Consider the following 23,138-nt stretch of genomic DNA (forward strand, 5'->3'; position numbering starts at 1 on the left):
CTGTCCGTGAGACCTGGCGTAGGCTGGAGCGATGGGCCGAGGACAGTGCGATGAGGTTTAACGAGGCCTTGTGCTTGGCTCTCAAGAGCCCCACAGATGCTCCCGGGTTTGGGGTTGCATGACTGGAAGCTGCCTGACGAAGAGGGGCCTGGGTGTGCTGGTCGACAGGCGGTTGCCACCTGAACCGGTATGTGCCCAGGTGGCCAAGGTAGCTGACAGCATCCTGGCCTGCATCAGCAATAGTGTGGCCAGGGAGAAAGGACAGGGATCATCAAAATGACTCTTGTATTCAGCTCTGGTGAGGTTGTACCTTGAATAATAGGCTCAGTTTTAGGCTCTTTACTGCTAGAAGGACACTGAGGTGCTGGAACAGGCCCAGAGAAGGGCAGCAAAGCTGATGAAGGGTCTGAAGAACAGATCTGCTGAGGACTGGCTGGGGGAACTGGGGTTGTTTAGAGAAAAGGAGGCTGAGAGCACTCCCGAGTAACAAGTGAAAGGACAAGAAGAAATGGTTTCAAGTGGTACTAGAGGAGGTCTAGGTTGTCTATTAGAGGAGACTCCTTCACTGAAAGGGCTCTCAAAGACTGGAACAGGCTCCCCAGTGAGGTGATTGAATTACCATCCTTGGAGGTGTTTAAAAGACAGACATGTGGTGATGAAGGACATGGGTTAGCACCAGACTTCAGTAGAGTTAGGTATTGGTTGGACTTGACGTTCTTGAAGTATTTTCTAATCAAAATAATTCTACAAATCTCTGTGAGGGCATTGGCAAGGTGGAGGGCTGGGAATGGGTCTTAGGGAGTTAAAAAAAAAAAAGAAGAAATCCCAAGAGACAACAAAAAGGAAGTGTTTGGAACTGTGAGGTGTGATGGTGACCCTGGACCAGCCTCAGGCAGCTTGCTCTAAAGCAGTTTGCTTAAAGGTATTCTAGAGAAGCTCTAAGTATTACACCTTGTATTGGTGGTATCTGTGGACTTGGTTGGAATGTCTGTGCTGCTGATTGGACTTTTTCACAGTGACATAGGAAGAATAAGTTATGGCTTTGTTACGGAGGAATAATTAATTGATTGCAAGATGGTATTTTCAAAATATTGTTTATTAATTTTGGTATTCATAACTCTTGCCACCCCTGACCACTGTTTTTTAATAGTAATTAGGTTATTCTGCACTGGTTATGGAAACATACAGAGGAATAATACAGGATCTAGAACAAATAACTAGCAAAAATATAATATTAATTGAACTTGAAGGTTCCTATGGTCAGTACACTACTTGCCTGCTAGATGGACTCGGGAAGCTCCTTTCTGCTTATGGCAAAAGGCAATTGGTGAATTACAAGAGGCTTTAAGTATTTACTCACAAAATATTAGTCTCCCAACTCCCTGCATCTTCAAACAGTCCCCCAAGCACTTGCAGAGGTTTCTGTTGGTATCTTCTTAGCCACTGAGGCTTATAATTTTTCCCAGGCTTCACAGGGTACTGGGGAAAGGAGGCAGATGATTTCTGACCTGGTCCTGATTTCTCTGGGCAATCTGTATGTCCCCTCCAGGGCTTCTCATCTTGGCAGGTGTAGGCAGGATACCTTGCAATGTGCAGTTTTGGCATGGTGTCGCACTGGCTATGCAGGCTGATAGCGTGGAGGCATTTAGAGCCTATTCCTGATAAACTCAAGGCCGGCAGTTTCCAGGCAGTTCAGCAGGGCCAACTTCAGCTTAGCAAGGCATAATGCTGCAGAAGGCAATGGTAGAATCACTGCCAGGGATAGAGAGCAATAGCAGCAGGCAACTACAGGCATGAATACAATAGCAGAGCACGTTGCGTTACCTGCTCATCTCTTTTTATCAATATAGCCCAAGACTAATGGGTCCTTGGACACAGAATAGCCAATCAGAATGGCAGGTATCCAAGCTTGACCATATTAGCTGAAACCATAGGCTTGCTTTTACCCTTTTAGGGCAGAACATAGGCCTTGCACAAGGCAGGCACAAGCCAAGTGTGTGTACCTTGTTTACCACAGGATGTAAACAAGAGCAAAATAAGTCTGGGCAGGCCAAAGTCCTTAGACTCAATGGCTCCAGGCTCTTTGTCCTCTTTCCCATGGTTGTTTTTCCCCATGGCAGAATGAGGGAGAGAAGAAAAAAATGCCTGGGCAAGCCAGGACATGTATAAGCCTATTTTGGCCTAGTCAAGCCTACCATGACAAGCTTCTAGAAGGAACATTTAAAAACATCAATTTGTTTATAAAGAATATTTAACAATATAGTAACTTGCATAGAGTTTGCTCGCCTTTAACAGAAAGAAACACTGAGGATACAGGTTCATGAAAGGTGAGGTTTGCTCTTCTCTCCACCTTCAACTGCACATTCCAGCCTCCACCCTTGCATCAACATGGCCGCTGGTGGGACTGGATTGTGTGGTGACACTTGCAGTGTCCCAGTGCAACTTGATGCTGTCAGTCCCAAAGCAGGCTAATGAAAGCTGTTGGAGAGATATCTGGGGTTTGGAGAGGTTCTGGAGCTTGTCCTTCAAGCTGAAGAAGAAAAACACATATCTGAGTCTCACACAACAGCTTTGGTGTGCTTTGTAGGTTGCAGGTTGCCACTTTTGTTCTGTGGAGTAGTTTATCTCCCAACCCTCTATTGCCTGAGAGTTTTGCTGTTGATATGTTTACAAAGGTTAATAATTGAGTAAGCCAGTAGTCAAAGTATAATTTCTGTACTGATGGTCCCTTTCATGTTTAGCAATAAACATAGTTAATGTTTATTAATCAAAAATCCAGCACTCTGTTCCTGAGGCTACTGTCACATAGGAGTGATAGTAATGATCTTGAGGCATAATAGTGAATGTGGAATGTTTCCAGCTTCTGGTCTTACCACACATTGCTGATTCTTGTGCTGATAGAGAATGTGCTTTTGATAAGTTCTCTTTGAAATGAATGGATGGATTGATCCTGAAATTAGCCACATTCAACACACACAATAAAAGCAGCCATGTTTAAAATTCAGCAAAGGAAGAGGCTGGCACCTTTTATCTCCCTGCACAGAGCTACGAGATCTTAATCCAACCTTACTTCAGGGCTGCTCTAGTTGTAGTGCTTGTGGTGTGCTTGCCTTGCTCTGCATGAAAGGTGGTGAGGAGCCTCAGGAGCTGATCAGGCTGACAGCTGAGTGGGTGAAGTAGTTTAGTGATAAATCTCTGGTCAAGCTGCTTGTGCCTTTGCACTTCTTTTGTGTCAGCCCTGCTGTTCTGAGTTATTTAGAATGCAAAACTGGTTTTGAGAGGATAGTAATGTCTGTTAATAATAAAGTATCAAGGAATATTTTTAAAGCCTTCACCTTTCCAGCATCTGGGAATCTTTAAAAAGCTATTTAAGACAACACAAGTTAGCCAACAAGCAATGTAAACAGTTGAGAAGCAGTAGTCAGTGATGCCAGGAAATATTTGAGGTTGCCATCATGTGTTAGCAAGTACATGACCAAACAGCTCAGGCTCTGACAGATGGTTGTCAGAAGCACACTGAAAATGTTAGGCTGTCCTTCTGAAAACTGATGTCAGTCCTGACTTCTTTTCAAGGTGTTGGCAAGACCTTTGTCAGATGATTTTACAGATGAGAGACAAAAGGCAGCATTGATAATGCTTTGAGGCTTAGCATTGCCAAGCTGCTATGCTTTGCCATGGGCTAAAATCGTCATGCGCTCAGTTCTCTGTCTAAACTGATGGTTGGTAACATGTTAAGCCATAGTAACTTGACTGTGGGCTCAAATCTGAGTAATTTACTAGGTTCAGCTGTAATCTGAAGAAACTTGTTATGCTTTAGAAGAACCACTCTTGAAGGTCCTTGGAACTGGACAGCACCAAGACAATTGTAGCTCTAATGTTGGCCACAAGAGTGCAAGCTGAAACTATGTTGGCTACTCTGTGAATCCAGAGACAGTCAAAGCAAGAGTGGATCCTGGGATATGAGACAATTAGATGAGGTCTCTAGAAGGGGGAGAGCAGGGTCAGAGAGTATTTGTCTTCTCTGGAGACTTTCAAAACCCACCTGGATGCATTCCCCCTGCAGACTACCCTAGGTGATCCTGCCTTTAGCAGGGGCATTGGACTTGATCTCTGGAGGTCCCTTCCAACCTCTCACTTTCTGTGATTTGTATTTTTTGTCTTTGGAACATTTTCAAATTTGATCCCTGGTTATTTTGTGCTCAGACATTGTAATGTCAGAATCCATGTGAGTAAACTGTGAGATGTAACATTGGTCTAGGTGAACCTCTGTCCTAAAAACCTACTCATGTACACCAGTCTAAGAAAACCCAGATTGTTGAAATTAGTTGGGTTTGCTTTATAATAATCCTTCTGCTAATTCAATTGTAGCATTAGGATTTGGAGAGAATCGGTTTAGCTTACACAGCCAGGGATCTGGCTCTATGTACTGGAATCAATGTAAAGTTGTGGTTTATTTCCTTAGGTTAAGTATCTAGATTATCAGTTGCATATAGAACCCTGCAAACCCTGTAGTTATTCTACTTTAAAAGTCCTGTTACTGCAGACAAAACAATAAAACTGAGCACTTTTAAGAGCTGGAAGTAGGCAGCTTTATCAGTATTTACTTCTGAGACACCATTAAAGCTATCTCAGAAGTCCTTTGTGCAAAACATCTCCATAGGTCAGAGGCATAAAATTGTTAGTTTTATAATTAAAACCAGAATGTCATAATTTTCACAGGAAGGATTTTAAGGCTGTTGTGAAAAGAGCTGAGAACTTGTGTAGCATCAGTCTATTACTGACTGCTTTCCTATAAGCTTCTGCAAATGCTGGACCAAACAGCTTGTTTGTAAAATATTCCCAGCAGACCCAATTATCTGATGGGTTAAATAAGAGTGTAAAAAAATACTTTTCCAAGTCCACTCAGTGTAGAGCAGAAATAACTCTAATGACTTTAGTAGGGTTCCACTTACTATGTTGCTTTAGCTGAACACAGTTTGACCTCTAATTCTCATAACCTACCAGAACACTTTGTTGTGCACTTTGCCTGGAGTTTAGAATCATAGAATTTTCAGATCTGGAATGGAACCCAAGGATTATCTAGCTCCAGCCCTCCTGCCATGGAGGTAGGGACACCTCACACTAACTAGATCAGGTTGGTCAGAGCCCCATCCAGCCTGGCCTTAAAGACCTCCAGGGATGTGGCTTCTACCAGTCAGTTCCAGTGTCTTACTGCCCTCATGGTAAAAAACCTCTTCCTAACATCCAATCAACCCACTTCCAGTTTTGCTCCATCCCAGTTTAGAAGACCTGAGAAGCTGATGTGGTGATTTGACTTGGAAGGGTAGAACTAAAAGATTTGGTTTTGTCTCTTGTTCATGAACTCTTTTGTTAAGGCGTTCATAACCTGGCACAGCAGACCTCTGTGTGATTTGAATAACCAGCACAGGTTTGCTATAGGAACAGTCTGGTTTGAATAGGAGATCAGATTTCCAGACACACATGTTGAGCAGTGTTTGTTCAGGGATTTTAAAAATAACAAAATAACCAAGTGCTCTGTTACAACAATACTATTTTGTTTGTAGATTGAAGCTGGAAGCCTGTTGACTGAAAATGGGAAGCCCTTGCTGCGAAGGAGCAGGGGTATGAGTGGCTCATGGGCACCTGATGGACTTGTGCCTTGTTTGTGTTACCTCTCAATGCAAAGTCAGATCAGTTTTAACATTTCTGACCAATGAGAAGCCAAAAGAGAGCTACACCAAATACACTCCTGGGCAGGAGTCAGCCTGCCTGCAAGTCTGCTTTTTGCAAGTTTTTCCTTAGTGAGGAAACCTGGAGAAGAATAGAGGGATAATTATGTGCCTGCTTCTACTTCCTGTTGGGAGTGCCACCCTGACAGTAAGTACCGTGTTTAATACTGTGTACAATTCATATTTTCTTAAAGATAACACACAGATTAGAATGCCATGAAGGAGCGGGCAGCCCTGAGCAGGATGGGCCAGACATACGGAAGCAGCAGCCTGCTTGGGTTACTCTGATAGGAGTCTCCTAGAATCAGGCACTTGGTCATTTCATCTGATGTAGGTCACCATCCCATGAAGCACATACCCTTGAACACAAAATGGACCTGCCTAAGCTCGTGCTTAGACCACAGCACGGTTGAGTAGGCTGCAGAAAGGGGAAAATGCTTAATATCTTTGAAAGGCTCTCTGAGGCAAAACTAAAGGTAAGGCTGTTTGTTCTAAGGTGCCCTGATGGATTAGGATCTTACCCAGACCGACTTATTGCAACACTTACTGTGTTGCTTTCAAGGGCATTTTGTACATTTGTTCTCCCTGCCACAGACATTTGGACTGAGTGCTTTCTAGTGAGCAAACAGACACTTGGTCACCAAGGAGAGAAAACGTATTTTTTTCCATGTTGCAGAGGGCAGTTACTTGAAAGAGAACTTTTTGTTTTCAAATTCTAATGTGCCAGAGGCCATGTTATCAGATAGTTTGGCTTCACTTATTTTTATACTTCATTCTTTGTGTCCTAGGCTGTTTTCTATTGACCTACTGGCTTTTTTTCCCCTGTGTACCTTCTCTAGTTTTTTCATCTGCCTGAAGCTGTGGTACAAGTCAGCTTGCACACATGGCAAAACAGCCTGGGATCCAAATAAGTGAAATCTTATGAAAGCTTTTAGTCTTGAGGATTATACTCATTCACCATCGTTTTATGATGAATATGATTTCTTTAATCTATTTTAATTGGATCATGTTTATTTTATCGATTGTTTTCATCATGCTTGTTTGGCAGCCTAGGCACTTAATCTCAGTAGCTAGGAGGAGACTAGTCTAAATTCTTATGGGGTAGCAGGTAGCTGGTGATGTCTGACAGAAAACCTCACAGAAGAGGTCTCATGAGACATTTATTTTGGCAGGGGAGTTTGACTCAGTCTCCGGATGTCCTTTCCAACTCCTAATATTCTGTGATTCACAGAACATATCTGATTAGGAGAGATCTCCAAGATCATCCAGTCCAACCTTTGATTCAGCACTGAAGGGTCAATGCTAAAACATGTCCTGAAGTGCCAGGTCCACACACTGACTGAGCACCCGCTAAGGATGATGACTCTACCAATATTTGATGACCTTTTAAGTGAAGAAATATTTCTTAACACCCAGCTTAAACCTCCCCTGGTGCAGCTTGAAACCATTTCCTATAGTCCTCTCATCTGCCACCGAGGAGAAGAGGATGCCCCCTCCTTGTCCCAGCCTCCCTTCAGGCAGCTGTGGAAGAGATGAGGTCTTCCCTAAGCCTTCTCTTCTCCAGACTGAAAAACCCCAACTCCCTCAGATGCACCTCATAGGCTGTGTAATCCAGGATCTTTGAGACCCAGTCACAATTTGCTGTGTTCTGTGTTTTACTCTGATTGTCACATTTTTAGTCTGAACGTCACTGAGGTGTAACTTCTCCCCAGATTCCTCCTATTGAAACACCATTATTGACCCTGTATTCTTCCCCACTTTTACACAGTTTTGGGGGTATTAGAGCTGTACACTAAAGGACGTACAGTAGTACAAAAGGGCTGTAACTACTGTGAGGTGTTAGAACTTCAGCTTTTATGTAATAGCCTTCAAAAAGGTTTAACACTTCTGAAATTAAGACAGCGAGGCAGCTGTCTAGAAAAAAGCCCAATCCAAACCTGCCATTGGATACTTTACAGTTAAAATCTCAGCATGCACACATTGTTAATGCTGGTAAAGCAAGCGTTCAAAATCTTGTAAATGAGAGTATCAGTGTAAGCTGACAGAAGTGCTCAGAAATTATGTCCTTGGTTAGCAGTGGAAATCAGAAATAGGAACACTGAACTGAGAATAAACAACCTTTTGAATTTTGCTTTGAAATGTTGAACAATGATTATAAGAGGGAGAACAAATTTCAGCCCTTGATATGAAACCTTTGAAAATGGGTACTTGAGGAATCTAGTAGGTTTTTCTAGTGTGGACTGTGCATTATATGGATATCGCTCTTCCTTGCAATGCACCAAATAGAATCCATTCTGTTATCTCAGTCATAAAACAATGTCAGTGTAATTGTATCTGAATTACAGCACCAATTGGTATCATGAAAATCCTGCAATGTCTGATACATAGCACTCTGGAGGGCAAAAAAGGTAGGTTAACACATAAAATAACACACCAGTGGCTGCACAGAATGAGATCAAAGGCCCATCTAGCTCTGTTCCCATCTGTGTTTGAATAAATGAAGCCTTGGAAAGAATGAGCAAAGAAGTATAAAAGAGGAAAGAAACAATTTGTTTCCAGTGCCAGTTGCTCTGAAAACGATGATCTATGTGGCAGAATTCTCCTGGTTTTCAACTCAGTGCCTTTAACAAGACAGAGAAATTGAGCACAGCCTCAGTAAGTTTGCAAATGACACCAAGCTGTGTGGCAGTCAACTTACTAGAGGGCAGGGATCCATCCAGAGGGACCCGGACAGGCTGGAGAAGTGGTTCAGGCCAACCTCATGAAATGCAACATCACCAAATGTAAGGTCTGGGTTGGCACAATCATAGTATCATAGTATCACAGTATCATCAGGGTTGGAAGAGACCTCACAGATCATCAAGTCCAACCCTTCACCACAGAGCTCAAGGCTAGACCATGGCACCAAGTGCCACGTCCAACCTTGCCTTAAAGTGCCCCAGGGACGGCGACTCCACCACCTCCCCGGGCAGCCCATTCCAGTGTCCAATGACTCTCTCAGTGAAGAACTTCCTCCTCACCTCAAGCCTAAATCTCCCCTGGCGTAGCCTAAGGCTGTGTCCTCTTGTTCTGGTGCTGGCCACCTGAGAGAAGAGAGCAACCTCCTCCTGGCCACAACCACCCCTCAGGTAGTTGTAGACAACAATAAGGTCACCCCTGAGCCTCCTCTTCTCTAGGCTACACAGTCCCAGCTCCCTCAGCCTCTCCTCATAGGGCTTGTGCTCAAGGCCTCTCACCAGCCTCGTCGCCCTTCTCTGGACACGCTCAAGCATCTCAACGTCCCTTTTAAACTGGGGAGCCCAGAACTGAACACAATACTCAAGGTGTGGTCTAAGCAGTGCAGAGTACAGGGGCAGAATGACCTCCCTGCTCCTGCTGACCACACCATTCCTGATGCAGGCCAGGATGCCACTGGCTCTCTTGGCCACCTGGGCACACTGCTGGCTCATGTTCAGGCGGGTATCAATCAGCACCCCCAGATCCCTTTCTGTCTGGCTGCTCTCCAGCCACTCCGACCCTAGCCTGTATCTCTGCATGGGGTTGTTGTAGCCAAAGTGCAGCACCCTGCACTTGGAGCTAATGAACCCCATCCCATTGGACTCTGCCCATCTGTCCAGGCGGTCAAGGTCCCGCTGCAGAGCCCTTCTGCCCTCCACCCCAGCCACATCTGCCCCCAGCTTAGTGTCATCTGCAAACTTGCTGATGACTGACTTGATGCCCTCATCCAGATCATCTATGAAGATGTTAAAGAGGATGGGGCCCAGCACAGATCCCTGAGGGACACCACTAGTGACAGCCGCCAGCTGGATGTGGCACCATTCACCACCACTCTCTGGGTCCGGCCCTCCAGCCAGTTCCTAACCCAGCACAGAGTGTTGCCATCCAAGCCATGGGCTGATAGCTTAGCCAGCAGTTTGCTGTGGGGGACAGTGTCAAAGGCCTTGCTGAAGTCCAGACAGACCACATCCACAGGCCTCCCCACATCCACCAAGCGGGTCACCTGATCGTAGAAGGAGATCAGGTTAGAAAGGCAGGATCTGCCCTTCCTAAACCCATGCTGGCTGGACCTGAGCCCTTTGCCATCTCTTAGGTGCTCTCTTATCACCCCCAAGATAACCTGCTCCATCAGTTTCCCTGGCACTGAGGTCAGGCTGACAGGTCTGTAGTTCCCAGGTTCCTCCATCCGACCCTTCTTGTGGATGGGGACCACGTTGGCCATTTTCCAGTCTCCTGGGACCTCTCCGGTGAGCCAAGACTGCTGGAAAATGATGGAGAGCAGCTTGGCCAGCTCAGCTGCCAGCTCTCTCAGCACCCTGGGATGGATCCCATCTGGTCCCATGGACTTGTGGGTGTCCAGATGGCTCAGCAGGTCCTGAACTAGCTCTTCATGAATTTCCAGGGGAACACACCGCTCCCTGACCCCATCCCCCAGTTCAAGAGGCCATTCTTCTCCTCCTCCCTCCTTACTGTTGAAAATTGAGGCGAAGAAGGCATTCAGGACCTCAGCCTTTTCTACATCATCAGTTATAGTGTTCCCCTCCTGGTCCAGTAAGCAGTGGAGGCTCTTCTTGCCCTTCCTTTTAGCATTGATAAATTTATAAAAGTGTTTTTTGTTATCCTTCACGGAAGTGGCCAGCCTAAGTTCTAGCTGGGCCTTAGCCTCTCTAATTTTTCTCCTGCATAATCTGGCTACCTCCTTAAACACGTCAGGAGAAGCCTTCCCCTCCTTCCAGAGGTGATACACCCTCTTTTTCTCCCCCAATTCCTTCAGGAGCTGTTTACTCATCCAGGCTGGTCGCCTTCCCCGCCGGCTCATCTTTCGGCACATGGGAACTGCCAGGTCCTGTGCCTTCAAGAGCTCCTGTTTAAAGTAGGTCCAACTATCCTGGACCCCTTTGTTCTCAAGGACTGCTGCCCAGGGGACTTCGGAAATAAGTTTCCTAAGCAAATTGAAGTTTGCCCTCCGGAAGTCCAAGGTGTAGGTTTTGTTGCAGTGCCTCCCTACCTCCCTGTATATTGAAAACTCCACTATCTCGTGATCACTACACCCCAGGCAGCCTCCCACTGCCACATCTCCTACCAGCCCTTCTCTGTTGGAGAGCAGCAGGTCAAGCTGAGCTTGACCCCTAGTAGGCTCACTTAACAGCTGGGACATGAAGCTGTCCTCCATGCACTCTAGAAATCTCCTGGACTGCCTCCTCTCTGCTGAATTTAGTTCCCAGCAGATATCTGGCAGGTTAAAGTCGCCCACCAGGACAAGATCTGATCTTGAGACAGCCTCCAGCCGTTTGTAAAATATCTCGTCTGTTTCCTCATCCTGGTTGGGTGGTCTATAACAGACTCCAACCAGGATGTCAGATTTATTAGTCCTCCAAGCACAAATCCAGGCAGGGTGGAAAATGGCTGAGATCAGCTCTGAGGAAAAGGATCTGGGGTTCTGGGTTGATGAAAACCTCAACATCAGCCATCAGTGTGCAGGTGCAGCCCAGACAGCAACAGCTGGACTGCAGCAAGAGCAGAGTGGCCAGCAGGGCGGGGGAGGGGAGGGAAGGGAGGGGGGATTCTCCCCCTTTACTCTGCTTTCCTGAGACCACACCTGGGGTACTGTGTATAGTTCTGGAGCCCCCAACACAAGAAGGACACGGAACTGTTGGAGCGAGTCTAGCGAGGCCACAAAGATGCTCAGAGGGCTGGAGTAGCTCTGGTATGAGGACAGGCTACAAGAGTTGGGGCTCGGCAGCCTGGAGAAGAAAAGGCTTTGAGGAGACCTTGGAGTGGTCTACAAGAGGGCTGGGGAGGGGCTATTTACAAGGTCTTGTAGTGACAGAACAAGGAGTACTGGGTTTAAACTTGCAGAGGGGAGATTTAAACCAGATGTTAGAAAGAAGTTCTTCCCAGTGAGGGTAGTGAAACACTGGAACAGGTTGCCCAGGGAGGCTGTGGCTGCTCTGTCCCTGGAGGTGTTCAAGGCCAGGTTGGATGAGGTCTTGAGCAGCCTGTTCTAGTGGGAGGTGTCCAACTAGAGAGTTGGAACTGGATGATCTTTGAGGTCCCTTCCAACCTAAACCATTCTATGATTTGTATCCTATTTGCTGATCAGGGAGGAGCTGGTGTGTACTGTTTCAAGTAGAGAAGGGAAGAGCAGTGCATGACAAAATCTTTTGAGAACTGTTTTCTCAGCTGTTGTAGGTGGGCAGCAAGGCATTTGGGAGGGAATTTTAAGGAATAAATGTTTCTTCTTGCCCTATTAGACTAGGAGAACAATAGTTTTACAGCAAACATATGTGATAAAAAGGAAAAACAAGGCTTGTTTTCAGCAACAATCTGTAAAAGAAGCTCCATTGCAGTAAGAATGTGTGTTTATAGTATGCAGAAATAGTAAGTATGAAGCAATTCCAAAATGGCTGTTGGAGAGCATTTTAATTTGTGCATAACTTAGGTTAAATAGGGGACTGTGGTAAATTGATGTTCAGGGTTATAATTTAGTCCCTGGCTGCCACATAGAACATGCAGGACTGTGCCACTTTCTCAAGATGTGTTCAGGCCTCACCTTCTGTAGCCTGTACGTATGGCCAAAGTGAGAAATGTCCACAATTCCAAAGGCAATCCTTAGGCATAAAGAGTATGGCTAAGGTGCTGACCATGGGACTGCCAGGGGTCTTGAATTACCAGTCCTGACCCCTTAAGCAGCAATGTCACAGGCTGTCTAACCTACTGGGCAGAGCTCAAGTGATAAGTTTGTGACAACTGTCAAGATTTTACACTTTTCATCATGATGAAAACACAGCAGTGTTGCCAAATACCCACCGAAGGGGCCTCGTAGTCAGCATTTGCAACTGTTGGGTTGACTCTCTTAAAGAGCTGCTGCAGAAATTTCATTAAGATGTCTGATTAGAAGTTCTATAAACTAGGAAGTCATGGTCTTTTAAAAAATCAGAGGCAGGTGATTATCACTCTTTATTTGCCTTTTACTTCTTATCTGAAGGATTTAATTGACTTTTAGTACTTTCTTAAATGAAGTCCACAAAATGCAATCTTGTGTGGAGTGTCAGTGTTGTTGAACTGAGTGCAACAGCTCCTTAACAGTACATAGAAACCATTTAAAATATTTTGGGGTAAGAAATAAGGGCTCTAGGATTTGGTTTCTGTGCATGCAACTTACACTTAGTTGTTTACTGTGTCTTTACACAGTGTTGCCAGGAGACTTTGCGATGCTTTTCAGTCATGCTCTGGAACAGACTCCTGCGGGCTGAAGGCTTCCTCCTTTACTGTTATACACTTTATTGTTTTTTAATAAAAGAGAGAACACCTTGGAGAAATAAAAAGCTGAACAGTTGACAAGTTTTGTTAATATCTAGTGTTGGGAAGTAAAAGCATTTCTTGTTCTGAAGAATAATTGTAAAATAGATTTCTTTTTAGTTTGCAATAATATTTTGTATTTGTAATGGTCATAAACCCCAATATCTCATTATATAATAATTGGAAATTTGAGCTGCATCTTCTTTAAATGAATAACAGTCCACAAAGCCAAATTCTGCTGCCTTCCTCTTGTAGGTAATTTGAATCAAGTTGATTAAAAAGACAAGATGAGCAAGATTTAGCTAATAAAAGAACTATTTAGGTGACTGCATTCTTTCTGTAGGAAATCTAAGCAACACAGTCTTGACAGTATTGCAAATGGAGGATTTCCATTAGCTTTAGTGAAACTTAATGTCTCATGGGTATATATTTGAGTGTGTGCAAATTTGTGAGTATAAAATACAAGTTCATTTACATGTCTCTAAGCATATTGTATTGGATAACAATAACTCTAAATATTCTGCTTATTGTTAGTAGCATTTCTTTTATGTTGTAGAATTTCGTGGTTTGTGTGTCAAATAAGGAGTTTGTGGTTAAACTCTAAATAAAATAATTTCCAAGTTAGTGTCATTTCTAGGAAGTACTGAAAATAGAGGTAGAAATAAAATACTGGAAGTGTAGACAGAAAAGCTTAAGAATTTTGGTACTAAAAATCAAGAATAATGATGGAAAAATGACAAAGGCTGAATTATCTTCAAGAAAAGAGTTTGGAAGTTGAGAACTGTTGTGGTGAATAGTCCTAAAGGACATAAAATGGGCTTAAGCATGTCCTGTCTTATTTACCTGCCTGTCTGCATTGCAGGCAGAGGCGGGAAAACAGGACAAAAGGCACCCAGGCAGCTTAGTCTCTTTGCCTGAGAGGGGTTTCATGGGGACCGCGCCCCTGGCCCCTGGCAGGCGAATGCGCCCCCATGTTATGGAGGACAACCGCCTGTGGGTTCTGCCATTTCTGTGTCTACTTGGGTGACTGCCAGAGGTGATTGGGTGATTGTGTGGTCAATGAGACCATTAGCCTCGGCCATTACCCTATAAATGGGGGTGAACAGGGGAAAAGGGGCTGGCGCGTTCATTCATTCCTCGCTGATCTGCCATTCGTCCGCCCCTCGCCTCAGCCGCAGCCTCAAGCCACCTCAGCCAGCAGCGGATTTTCACTTTGCAGCCCACGTGGAATTTGCCACGGGACTAAGAGTGATTTCCCATTGGAATGGGCTGCCCAGGGAGCTGGTGGAGGCACCGTCCCTGGAGGTGTTCAAGAAAAGCCTGGATGAGGCACTCGGTGCCATGGTCTAGTTGACTGGATAGGGCTGGGTGCTAGGTTGGACTGGATGATCTTGGAGGTCTCTTCCAACCTGGTTGCTTCTATGATTCTATGGCTTCTGTTGAATATTTTCCTGCCTGTGTTTTGAGCCACGGACATTAGGACTAGTGAGTATTCTCCATTCTTTGTTCAAGTTTTAAGGATTTTAATCAACCTCACAAGTGCCGAATTAAGCCACCAGACTCTCTATCAAAGACATTTTCTGATATCTTTCAGAATTCCATTGTGCATAGACATTCTGTAAAATAGTTCTGCTAACCGCATCCAAGAACTTGTGTGGAGAGTTGTAAATAAGTTTGGGGGAATTATTTTGGGTATATTAATAAATATTTCATAACTTTTAAATCTGCCTCATTGCATTTTACCCCAAACTCAGATTTCAACTAGTCCCATTTACAACTGTGTATTAAAATTTTACCCTAAGAGACTGGGAGACTCTTTTGATAGCAGAGAAGGGATGATGATGCAATATTGGTACTGCTTTGGTTTGTGAAGCAGCTTCCCACTTTCAGTAGTTCTGGATTTTTGTGAAGTTTTAGTTAGGTCCAGATATGAAGCACTAGAAGTTTGTAGGAAAGTGCCTACAGGTTTCAGCAAGCTTTTGTCTTGAAACCTATACTAGCTTCAATATTAAGTTTAGACTTGATCAGAAGCTGTTGTTAGTACTTCATATAAAAAGCAAACTGCTTGGAAAATGTTATTTGGGTAGGGTAATATATGGAAACTTTGAGCGCTCTGCATAGGTGACAAAGTCAGGCTTATCCTAGAGTACAAATTCACTTCAGGATGTGACAACAATAGCTTTTTCCAGGATGAAAAATCTAGAAGTTATTTATGAGAAGAATCCAGATTTTTAGTGGACCAACACCATTTGAAATATTTAACAATTAACTAGAAATAAAGAAAGGTTAGGTGATGCTAAACACTTACAACCTCTCCCACCACCGCCTCCCAGACAACCAAAACCACTTAAGGAGAACAACTGCAAACATTTTTCTGCCTTACAGATCCTTTTCTTACTTAGATCCTTTTCTTCACTTCTGATTTGCCTTGCCTACCAATAAAAACTTTCTCTAAGGCTTGATGTCTTCTGATGATGCCACACTGCTTTGAAAAGAATTTTTAAATCACTGATTGTCGAGTTGGCCTCTCTTCTAGGCCGTGTGGGAGAAGGAGAGACACTGGACTTACACTGGTCAATCCGCTTATTAAAGCTAAGTGTGATACCTCTATAGTGGAGTTTGGTACAGGGGTGTGCACTTTTGATAGGCTTACATAGGAGAAATGGGCTGTCCACATGCACAAAGGCAGACCTGACCAACTACCCCCCCTTTGCAGCAACTTAGCCATAACACTGCTTGTTCCCAGGGCTGACTAGTGTGCCTCCTCACACAGCTCAGCTAAGATAGCAGCTTCTCTGCCAGCCTCCCAAGGCCACCACTCTACAGCTGTGCCTTCTTGTCAGTGTGACCTAAGTTACTCTGCCTGTTCTTTTCACTTCAGTTCTGCTTAAACCCCAACAATGGATAATTCGGTTTCTTTCCTACTTTACAAAAGTTATTAAAACCTAAATTCAGGTGAATTAAAACAGTAGTGGCAATGGAAACAGCAAAGGGGGCAGTGTCCACAGCAGCATCTGACATGTAATAGGCATCTGAGATCACTGCAGTTCGCAATTTTCTTTCAGGCACTACTTCATTCCAAAACTCTGCAGAATGCCATGGTGTTTATCTTGATAAATGTATTCAGTAATTGGTATATACCTCAATATATCATGTCGAGTTCAGTCTTATTCAAGCTGCTTTTAGATTCTGAAAGGTGTAGGTATTTTTGTTTGACAAGGTGGGACACATAGCTACATCATGCAAGCAGCTGATAAAGAAAAGCTGAAGATCTGTATTTATTACTGAACAGCTCGGTTTCTAGCCATTGCAAAATGTGTGAGTGAGTCTCATCCTGATGCTGAAGATATTGATGGTAAAGATTTTCTATTCTGTGTAGATGGGGAAGTAATTCTGGGGAGTGGGAGAAGAGAAGGTTTGTAGTCTTCAGGCTCTTCACAGTAGAGTTTCCAACAACAGATTGCACCATCTCTTCTGCCTACATATCTGTCCCTGCACTAAAAACCGAAGAGATTCTTGTTAGATGATTGGCAAGGTGATTGCTAGAAGTGTTGACATTAATTACCCTTCTCATCTAACATTCACTGGTACTGTATGGTTGTCATGTGGGAGTTTATTTACAAGTAACTGGAAAGAGGTTGAATGCATTGTTCCTTCCTTTTAAATTTAATTTTATAGAGAAGGAGCACTGGGAGGTGAGGTTTAAAGCTGAAAATACGTATGTTGCACATAGCCAGTGGGTGAAATGTAATGCCAAAAGAATTCCTAGTTTAAAATTAATTTATTGTTTATAATTTATTATTTTTGATGGACTAATTTTATGAGCACTGACTTTTCCTGTCATATCATACAGTAGAACAAGGAGAACCAAACCTATGTTTCAGTGTATAAGCAGGTGTCAAAAAGAAACTGAATCAATCCCTTAAGCCTCCCTCTGCACAAGAGCATGCAAATGCCCACAGTAAACTGCACATCTACCAGAAGCTGCTCTGTAGCACTGGGTGTTGGTCAGACATTTGGATGAATGCAGTAGAGCTTCTGCTCCAGCATCAAATGTTCTTTTTAAGAAGGCAACAACAGCAACAAAATGACACAAGATCTTATGCTATACCCAACTACTGCTAGCTGCTAAGTAGTAACATACCCTACATGCTAGGGTAGTCTGAGACAACTTCTGGTATAGGGCGATAGGCAGTTGGCAATGGTAGCCTCTGGTCATCATCTTCAGTTTTGAGTGTTTTATGGATGGTTTGGGGGTTACACATGCCCCACACACAATGAAATCACCCAGACTAGACTCAGATGCCTGAAAGTTATGGAATTAAGCTATATTTAAGTTTAGCACAACTTACAAGCACATATATATACACAAATATTTATAGTTATATACAAATTAAAAGTAATACAGAAACACAAAATCCCTCCCAAAATAATTAGACTGTCAGGAGGCTTCTGACCCAAACCTCTTCCTCACTCCCTGCTCTTTCCCTCCCATCAGAAATAACCAGATCAATCCTTGTATATCTCACATGATAAATCTGGAGAGATCTGAAGTGAGATTTCAAAAAGATGACAAGGAAGTTAGAGGGAAAAGGGTTAGGTCGGGTTAAAGAGTTAAGGCAGAGGCAAACACACAGACCTCCAGAAAGAGAAGAACTGAGAGCTAAGAAGTGTGTGAGCAGTGAGTGACTTATCTATATTTTGACTAGTTGCATTTCTCAGCAGAAGAACGAGTGATATAGGGTACTGGTGTCTTTTTTTTTTTTTTCTCCTCACAGCTAAGGTTTTAATTTCTCTCAGTAAAATATTCCAATTAGCCTCAAACCAGCAGATATGTGATTAGCATGATTAATTACAAATAACTGGATTCACATAAGTTATTTGGATTTTAGTATTACAATTTTTTTTTAGATTATGGTTTGGGTTTTTTTCCCTGCTGAAGCATTTGCTACAGCTTCTACTGAAAGACAGAACAAAAGGGAATTCTGCTTACATTAATATGATTAATTTGAAGTTATTTTCTAACTAGTTCATCTTTAAAAGCAAGGCTTCATAATATATCTGTAGATAGTATAGAGACCTTTTTACTAGGGTTCGTGATATGTCTTTCAGTTTCTGATTAGCAGGGTAGACAGTAATTCTTTTCATATTGTACTGACCTCATGCACAGAAAAATGATTTAGCAGTGCTCCATTACTCTTAAGTTTTGTTTCATATCAGAGTGTAGTGCATGCGTAGAGCAGATGTTCCTTGCTGCTTCTGTATGATCACAGAATCACAGAATGGTTTGGGTCAGAAAGGAACTTCAAGATCATCTAGTTCCAACCCTCTTGCCATGGGCAGGAACACCACCTGCTAGACCACATTGCTCAAGGCCCCATCCAACCTGGCATTCAACATCTCCAGGGTTTGAGCCTCTGCAACTTCTCTGGGCAACCTGTTCCCAGTGCCTCACCTCCCTTGTGGGGAAGAATTTCCTCCTGATGGTTGAACTAAATTGAGCTCCTTCCAGTTTGAATCCATTACCTGTCATCCTGTCACTCCATGTCTTTGTACCTCTCCATCTCTCCTATAGCCCCCTTCAGATCAAATACTGGAAGGCCACTGTAACACCTCCCTGGAGCCTTCTGTTCTCCAGGCAGAACAAACCCGGCTTTCTCAGCCTGCCCTCATAGCAGAAGTGCTCCAGCCCTAGGATCATCTTCGTGGCTTCCTCTGGATCTGCTGCAAGTATTCCATGTCATTCTTTTGCTGAGTGCTCGAGAGCTGGACACAGCACCCCTGGTGAGGTCTCAAGAGTGAAGGCTTGCGGATCCCCTCCCTGATGAGGGGCTATGCATTTTTTGATGCAGCCCATGATGCAGCTGGCTTCTAGACTGTGAGTCCACATGGCCAGGTCATATTGAGCTTCTCACTATCAGCACTCCCAAGTCCTTCCAATAGCAGGCCAAATGGTTTTTTTTATAAGCTCAGCAGTGGTGGTGAACAGACTGCTCCATGTTGCTGTCATTTTATATCGGACTGTGCTTTTGGTTCTTCATATCTGAATGTTAAGCAGACTTCCTGCTTGACTTTGGTCTCATTGCTTCATGTATTTACTTGCAGTTTTACTGTGAAATAAAGCTTTACCTCTGAGAATTTTTAAAGCTCATCACCAGCTCTGCATTAGTATGAAGTAATCTCTGCTTCCTGGCCTAAATTATTGCATAGTACTTCTCAGCACATCTGTGAAGCAGCTGCAACATCCTGACTGGAAATGCTGCCTTTTCTCTAAAGAGAGAATGTGGTGCAGTTGGGCCAAGATTCTGTCCTTGATCACACTGCAGTTTCTGCAGGTTTCTCCAAATAAAGCTGTCTTCAAACTTGCAGGATTATGAACTGAGGGAAGCTCGCTGGGTAACCCAGCCAGGTTTAGCATGTGTGTTCTGAAAGACCTTTCCTGTGTTGTCGTTATCTAGCAAGCTGTTTTCCTGCAAAGAGAGATTTGACGAAAGAGCAGGGTGCCACGCCTCTGTGCCTGGGTGTGGGAAAAGCAGTTATCACTGCTTTGCAACACAAAAGGTGTTGCTGACTTCATTCTCTTAGGTGATGAGCATCTTGGCCCCTCTCTAGAAAGCACATACGAATGCCTCGGAATGAATAAAAATCTGTGTTGTGGAGGATCCTGCTGTCTTTTACTTCCCCAATTCTTCTTCCACGTTTCTCTCCCTTTGACTCCCTGTGGTTCTCAGAGTACAAAATACACACTCCAGTTGCTGTTAGATACTGTTTTGTTGGTTATTTCGACAGGAATCTTTGCACTTCTTTCATAAAACGCCTCTGGGGACTGAAATCCTTGTCCTGATGACAGTGAGAATGTTTTCTGTTTGTCCTGAAGTCAGGTGGGAGCTCCTAAAATTGTTGCACTAGAGCTTTTTAACCTACAGAATTTGAATATACCAACTGTGAGACTGTCCACAACCAGACAATGCCATCTGCTAGTGAACAAAGGTGGAGTTGTTCAAGTTTATAGTGCGGCATCATCTCCCTTGTATTTTATTCTCAGCTCACTCTGGAAAAAAAAATCCAGTTATGCCTCTTTAGCAGAATAAAAGCAATTCCAGGGTGCGAGTATCAATGAAGATGAAGCAGGAAGAGATATAAGAGATACTTGGCAATTGGAAGCATCAATTAATTTCACAGATGAGATATAAGGTGTAGATTAAGACAATGAAGCAGTGGAACAGGTTATCCAGGCAGGTTTTGCTGTTTCCAACCTTGCAGGTTTTCAAGACCAGACAGGATAAAGCTTGGAGTAACCTGATCTCACAATTGACCTTGCTTGGAGCAGTCAAGAAACCCTTTGAGATAATTTCCAACCTGAATTTTCCTATTGTTCAAATCTTTGAGATTAAGAAATGCTTGAAGGTAGTTAGCACTTCCCAAGGGTCATAAAACCTGCCACAGTCCAGCCTGATGTTTACCTGCAACATCCTCCTATAATTAATTCTTTCCAGTGAGTCTGCTCACATCTGCTGCTGTTAGATGATCAGCACCTGTGTGGAATGCTACCTAAAACCCGTGTCCCATCTCCATTGATTTTTCAAACCAAACCAAAGATTGCACTGATCAGTTGTCTCCAAGACTGCAATGGAACTTGTGTAACTTGGATGAAGTTATACTGGAGAGAGGAAAGGGTAAGGACAGTGTGCACCATGTTCATTACATTTGCAGGAGGTTTTGTTTTCTTTTGTGTGCTAGACTACTGAAGTTAATTTAATTTCTGTACCTCCTCTGTTCTGATAGTAGTGCTGTATGTGATCTGTTAACCTTTTTTCTTGCTTTTATCATGCTGTAATAGAGTAAATTTCTTGACCTGGCCTCTCCAGCCATTTTCATCCTTTTACTCCAGGTGTTCTTTAATTCCCACGTTTTTTTCCCAAGGTCTGAAATCAATTGCATCTTGCATCTATATTTTTCTTCTAATTCTGCTTCCTTTCTTGTCTCTTCTGTTCAGCAGATAAACATTCTTGGCTCCTGAAACTATATGCTTTGTTGTCCAGTTGCCCAACCACTGCTGTAATGGTTTACTTTATCCCACAGGTCTTGTGGAGATAGTTCACCAAAAAGCTGGTCTGCATCAGAAAGCATATGATAGACACAATGGAATGGCAAGCAGCAGTTGGAGGGCTCTGAAGACCTTGAAGGAAGGTGATTTCTCCGTGAACTTCAGCACATCTTCAAAGGCTACATTCAGGTCCACTTTCCTTTGGCAAGGTTAACCACACTGAGTGTTAGCTGGGAGATGATTCTCCCCTTTAGTGCTTTGGTAAGACCTTACCTGGAGTACTATGTCTAGCTCTGGGGCACTCAGCATAAGAAGGACTTGGAACTGCTGGAGTGGGTCCATAGGAGAACCATGAAGATGACTGGGGGGCTGGACCACCTCTGCTGTGAAGGCAGGGTGAGAGAGTTGGGGTTGTTCGGCCTGGAGAAGAGAAGGCTCCAGGGAAATATTGCAGTGGACTTCCAGTATTTGATCTGAAGGGGGCTACAGGAGACCTGGAAAGGTATAAAGACATGGAGTGACAGGATGACAGGTAATGGATTCAAACTGGAAGGAGCTCAATTTAGATTATTTATTAGGAGGAAATTCTTCCCTATGAGGGTGGTGAGGCACTGGGAAGAGGCTGCCCAGAGAAGTTGTAGAGGCTCGAGCCCTGGAGGTGTTGAAAGCCAGGTTGGATGGGGCCTTGAGCAACATGGTCTAGCAGGTGCTACACCTGGCAAGAGGGACCTGGCAAGAGGCCCATGGCAAGAGGGTTGGAATTAGATGATCTTTGTAAGGTGCCTTCCAACCCAAACCACTCTGTGATTCTATATATAATGGGAGTAGAATTACCCAAACATGGAATACGTAATGATCATATGGGTGAGGGAAATACAGTGGTATGTAGATACTTCATGCTGTCCAGCTACTTTGTTCCCTGAGGAGCACCTAGTGCTGTGGCCAGTGTGTAAATGTATGATTTAGGTATTATCACTATGACTTTTCTTCCCAAAGAACAAATCATGACATGGATCCTGCAAACTGCACACTTTCCACGAGGATCTTTACAAGTGCTCAGCATCCTGCCACAAAGGAACATGAGTGATTCCAGCTTCTCCAGTGAGGGAGGATTTCAGCTGAGTTTTAACCCTTTTGAATGTCTCATTTCTTATCACAGTACATCTGTAAAGTGAGCTACGCAATTTTTTTCACTATGAAAACAATTCTCAGCAAATAACCACCCACAATTATCCCAGAGAACTGACCTCATTTTTATCATCTCTCTGATTTATAATGTCACATCTAATAGAGTGCTGGGTGCTAAACCTCAGCCCTTGTTCTGTTCAGTCCATAAAGTATCATAGGTTTAATGGTCATTGTTCTGATATCACTGTGGACACAATAATATCCTTGTTCCTGCTCCCTGGCCTCTCTTGCCTCAGAGGGGTATTCTGCCACCTACGCCAGTTGTGGCAGAGGGGAGAAATTAATTGATGTGAGAGGATATTTATAAAAATGTGTATATTTGTTAACTTCAATAATTTCAACTCTCGCTACCCCCACCACTGAACTTTAGTACTAATATTTGTTCTACACAGTTATGAAGACATTATGGGAATATATCAAACATTAACAATTATAATAACTAGCAAACATTCAAACAATTAACAGAGAGAGTTTTCCCCGTGGCTTAATGCCGCTTGGGGTCTGTATACTATTTACCCAGCAGAGTGGGCTGAAAACTGTCAGGAGGTGATAGAAATTACAGAGGCATTAATTTACTCACAATTCTGATCAATCAAGCATCACCCTCCAGGACTACGTCACAGCCTATGCCTAGTGTCCAATTTGTCAGGGTCTCTGCCTGTGGACTTTGAGGCTGGAATCCTCTGGTTTCAGGGGAAATAACAGTCTCTGACCTTGTGCTGCTGATTTCCTCTGGGTGCTCTCTCAAGGGATACGCAGGCAGGATCTCAGGTGCAGAGGCATGCCAGGTAGTCTCAGCACTATGTAAAGCTGGCTACTCAGGCCGATCATGTGCAGACAAGTGGGTCTGCTCCTGGCAACTTGTGGCAATGGCG

This window comes from Pogoniulus pusillus, chromosome 2 (genome assembly GCF_015220805.1).
Source record: "Pogoniulus pusillus isolate bPogPus1 chromosome 2, bPogPus1.pri, whole genome shotgun sequence".
Classification (NCBI taxonomy): domain Eukaryota; kingdom Metazoa; phylum Chordata; class Aves; order Piciformes; family Lybiidae; genus Pogoniulus; species Pogoniulus pusillus.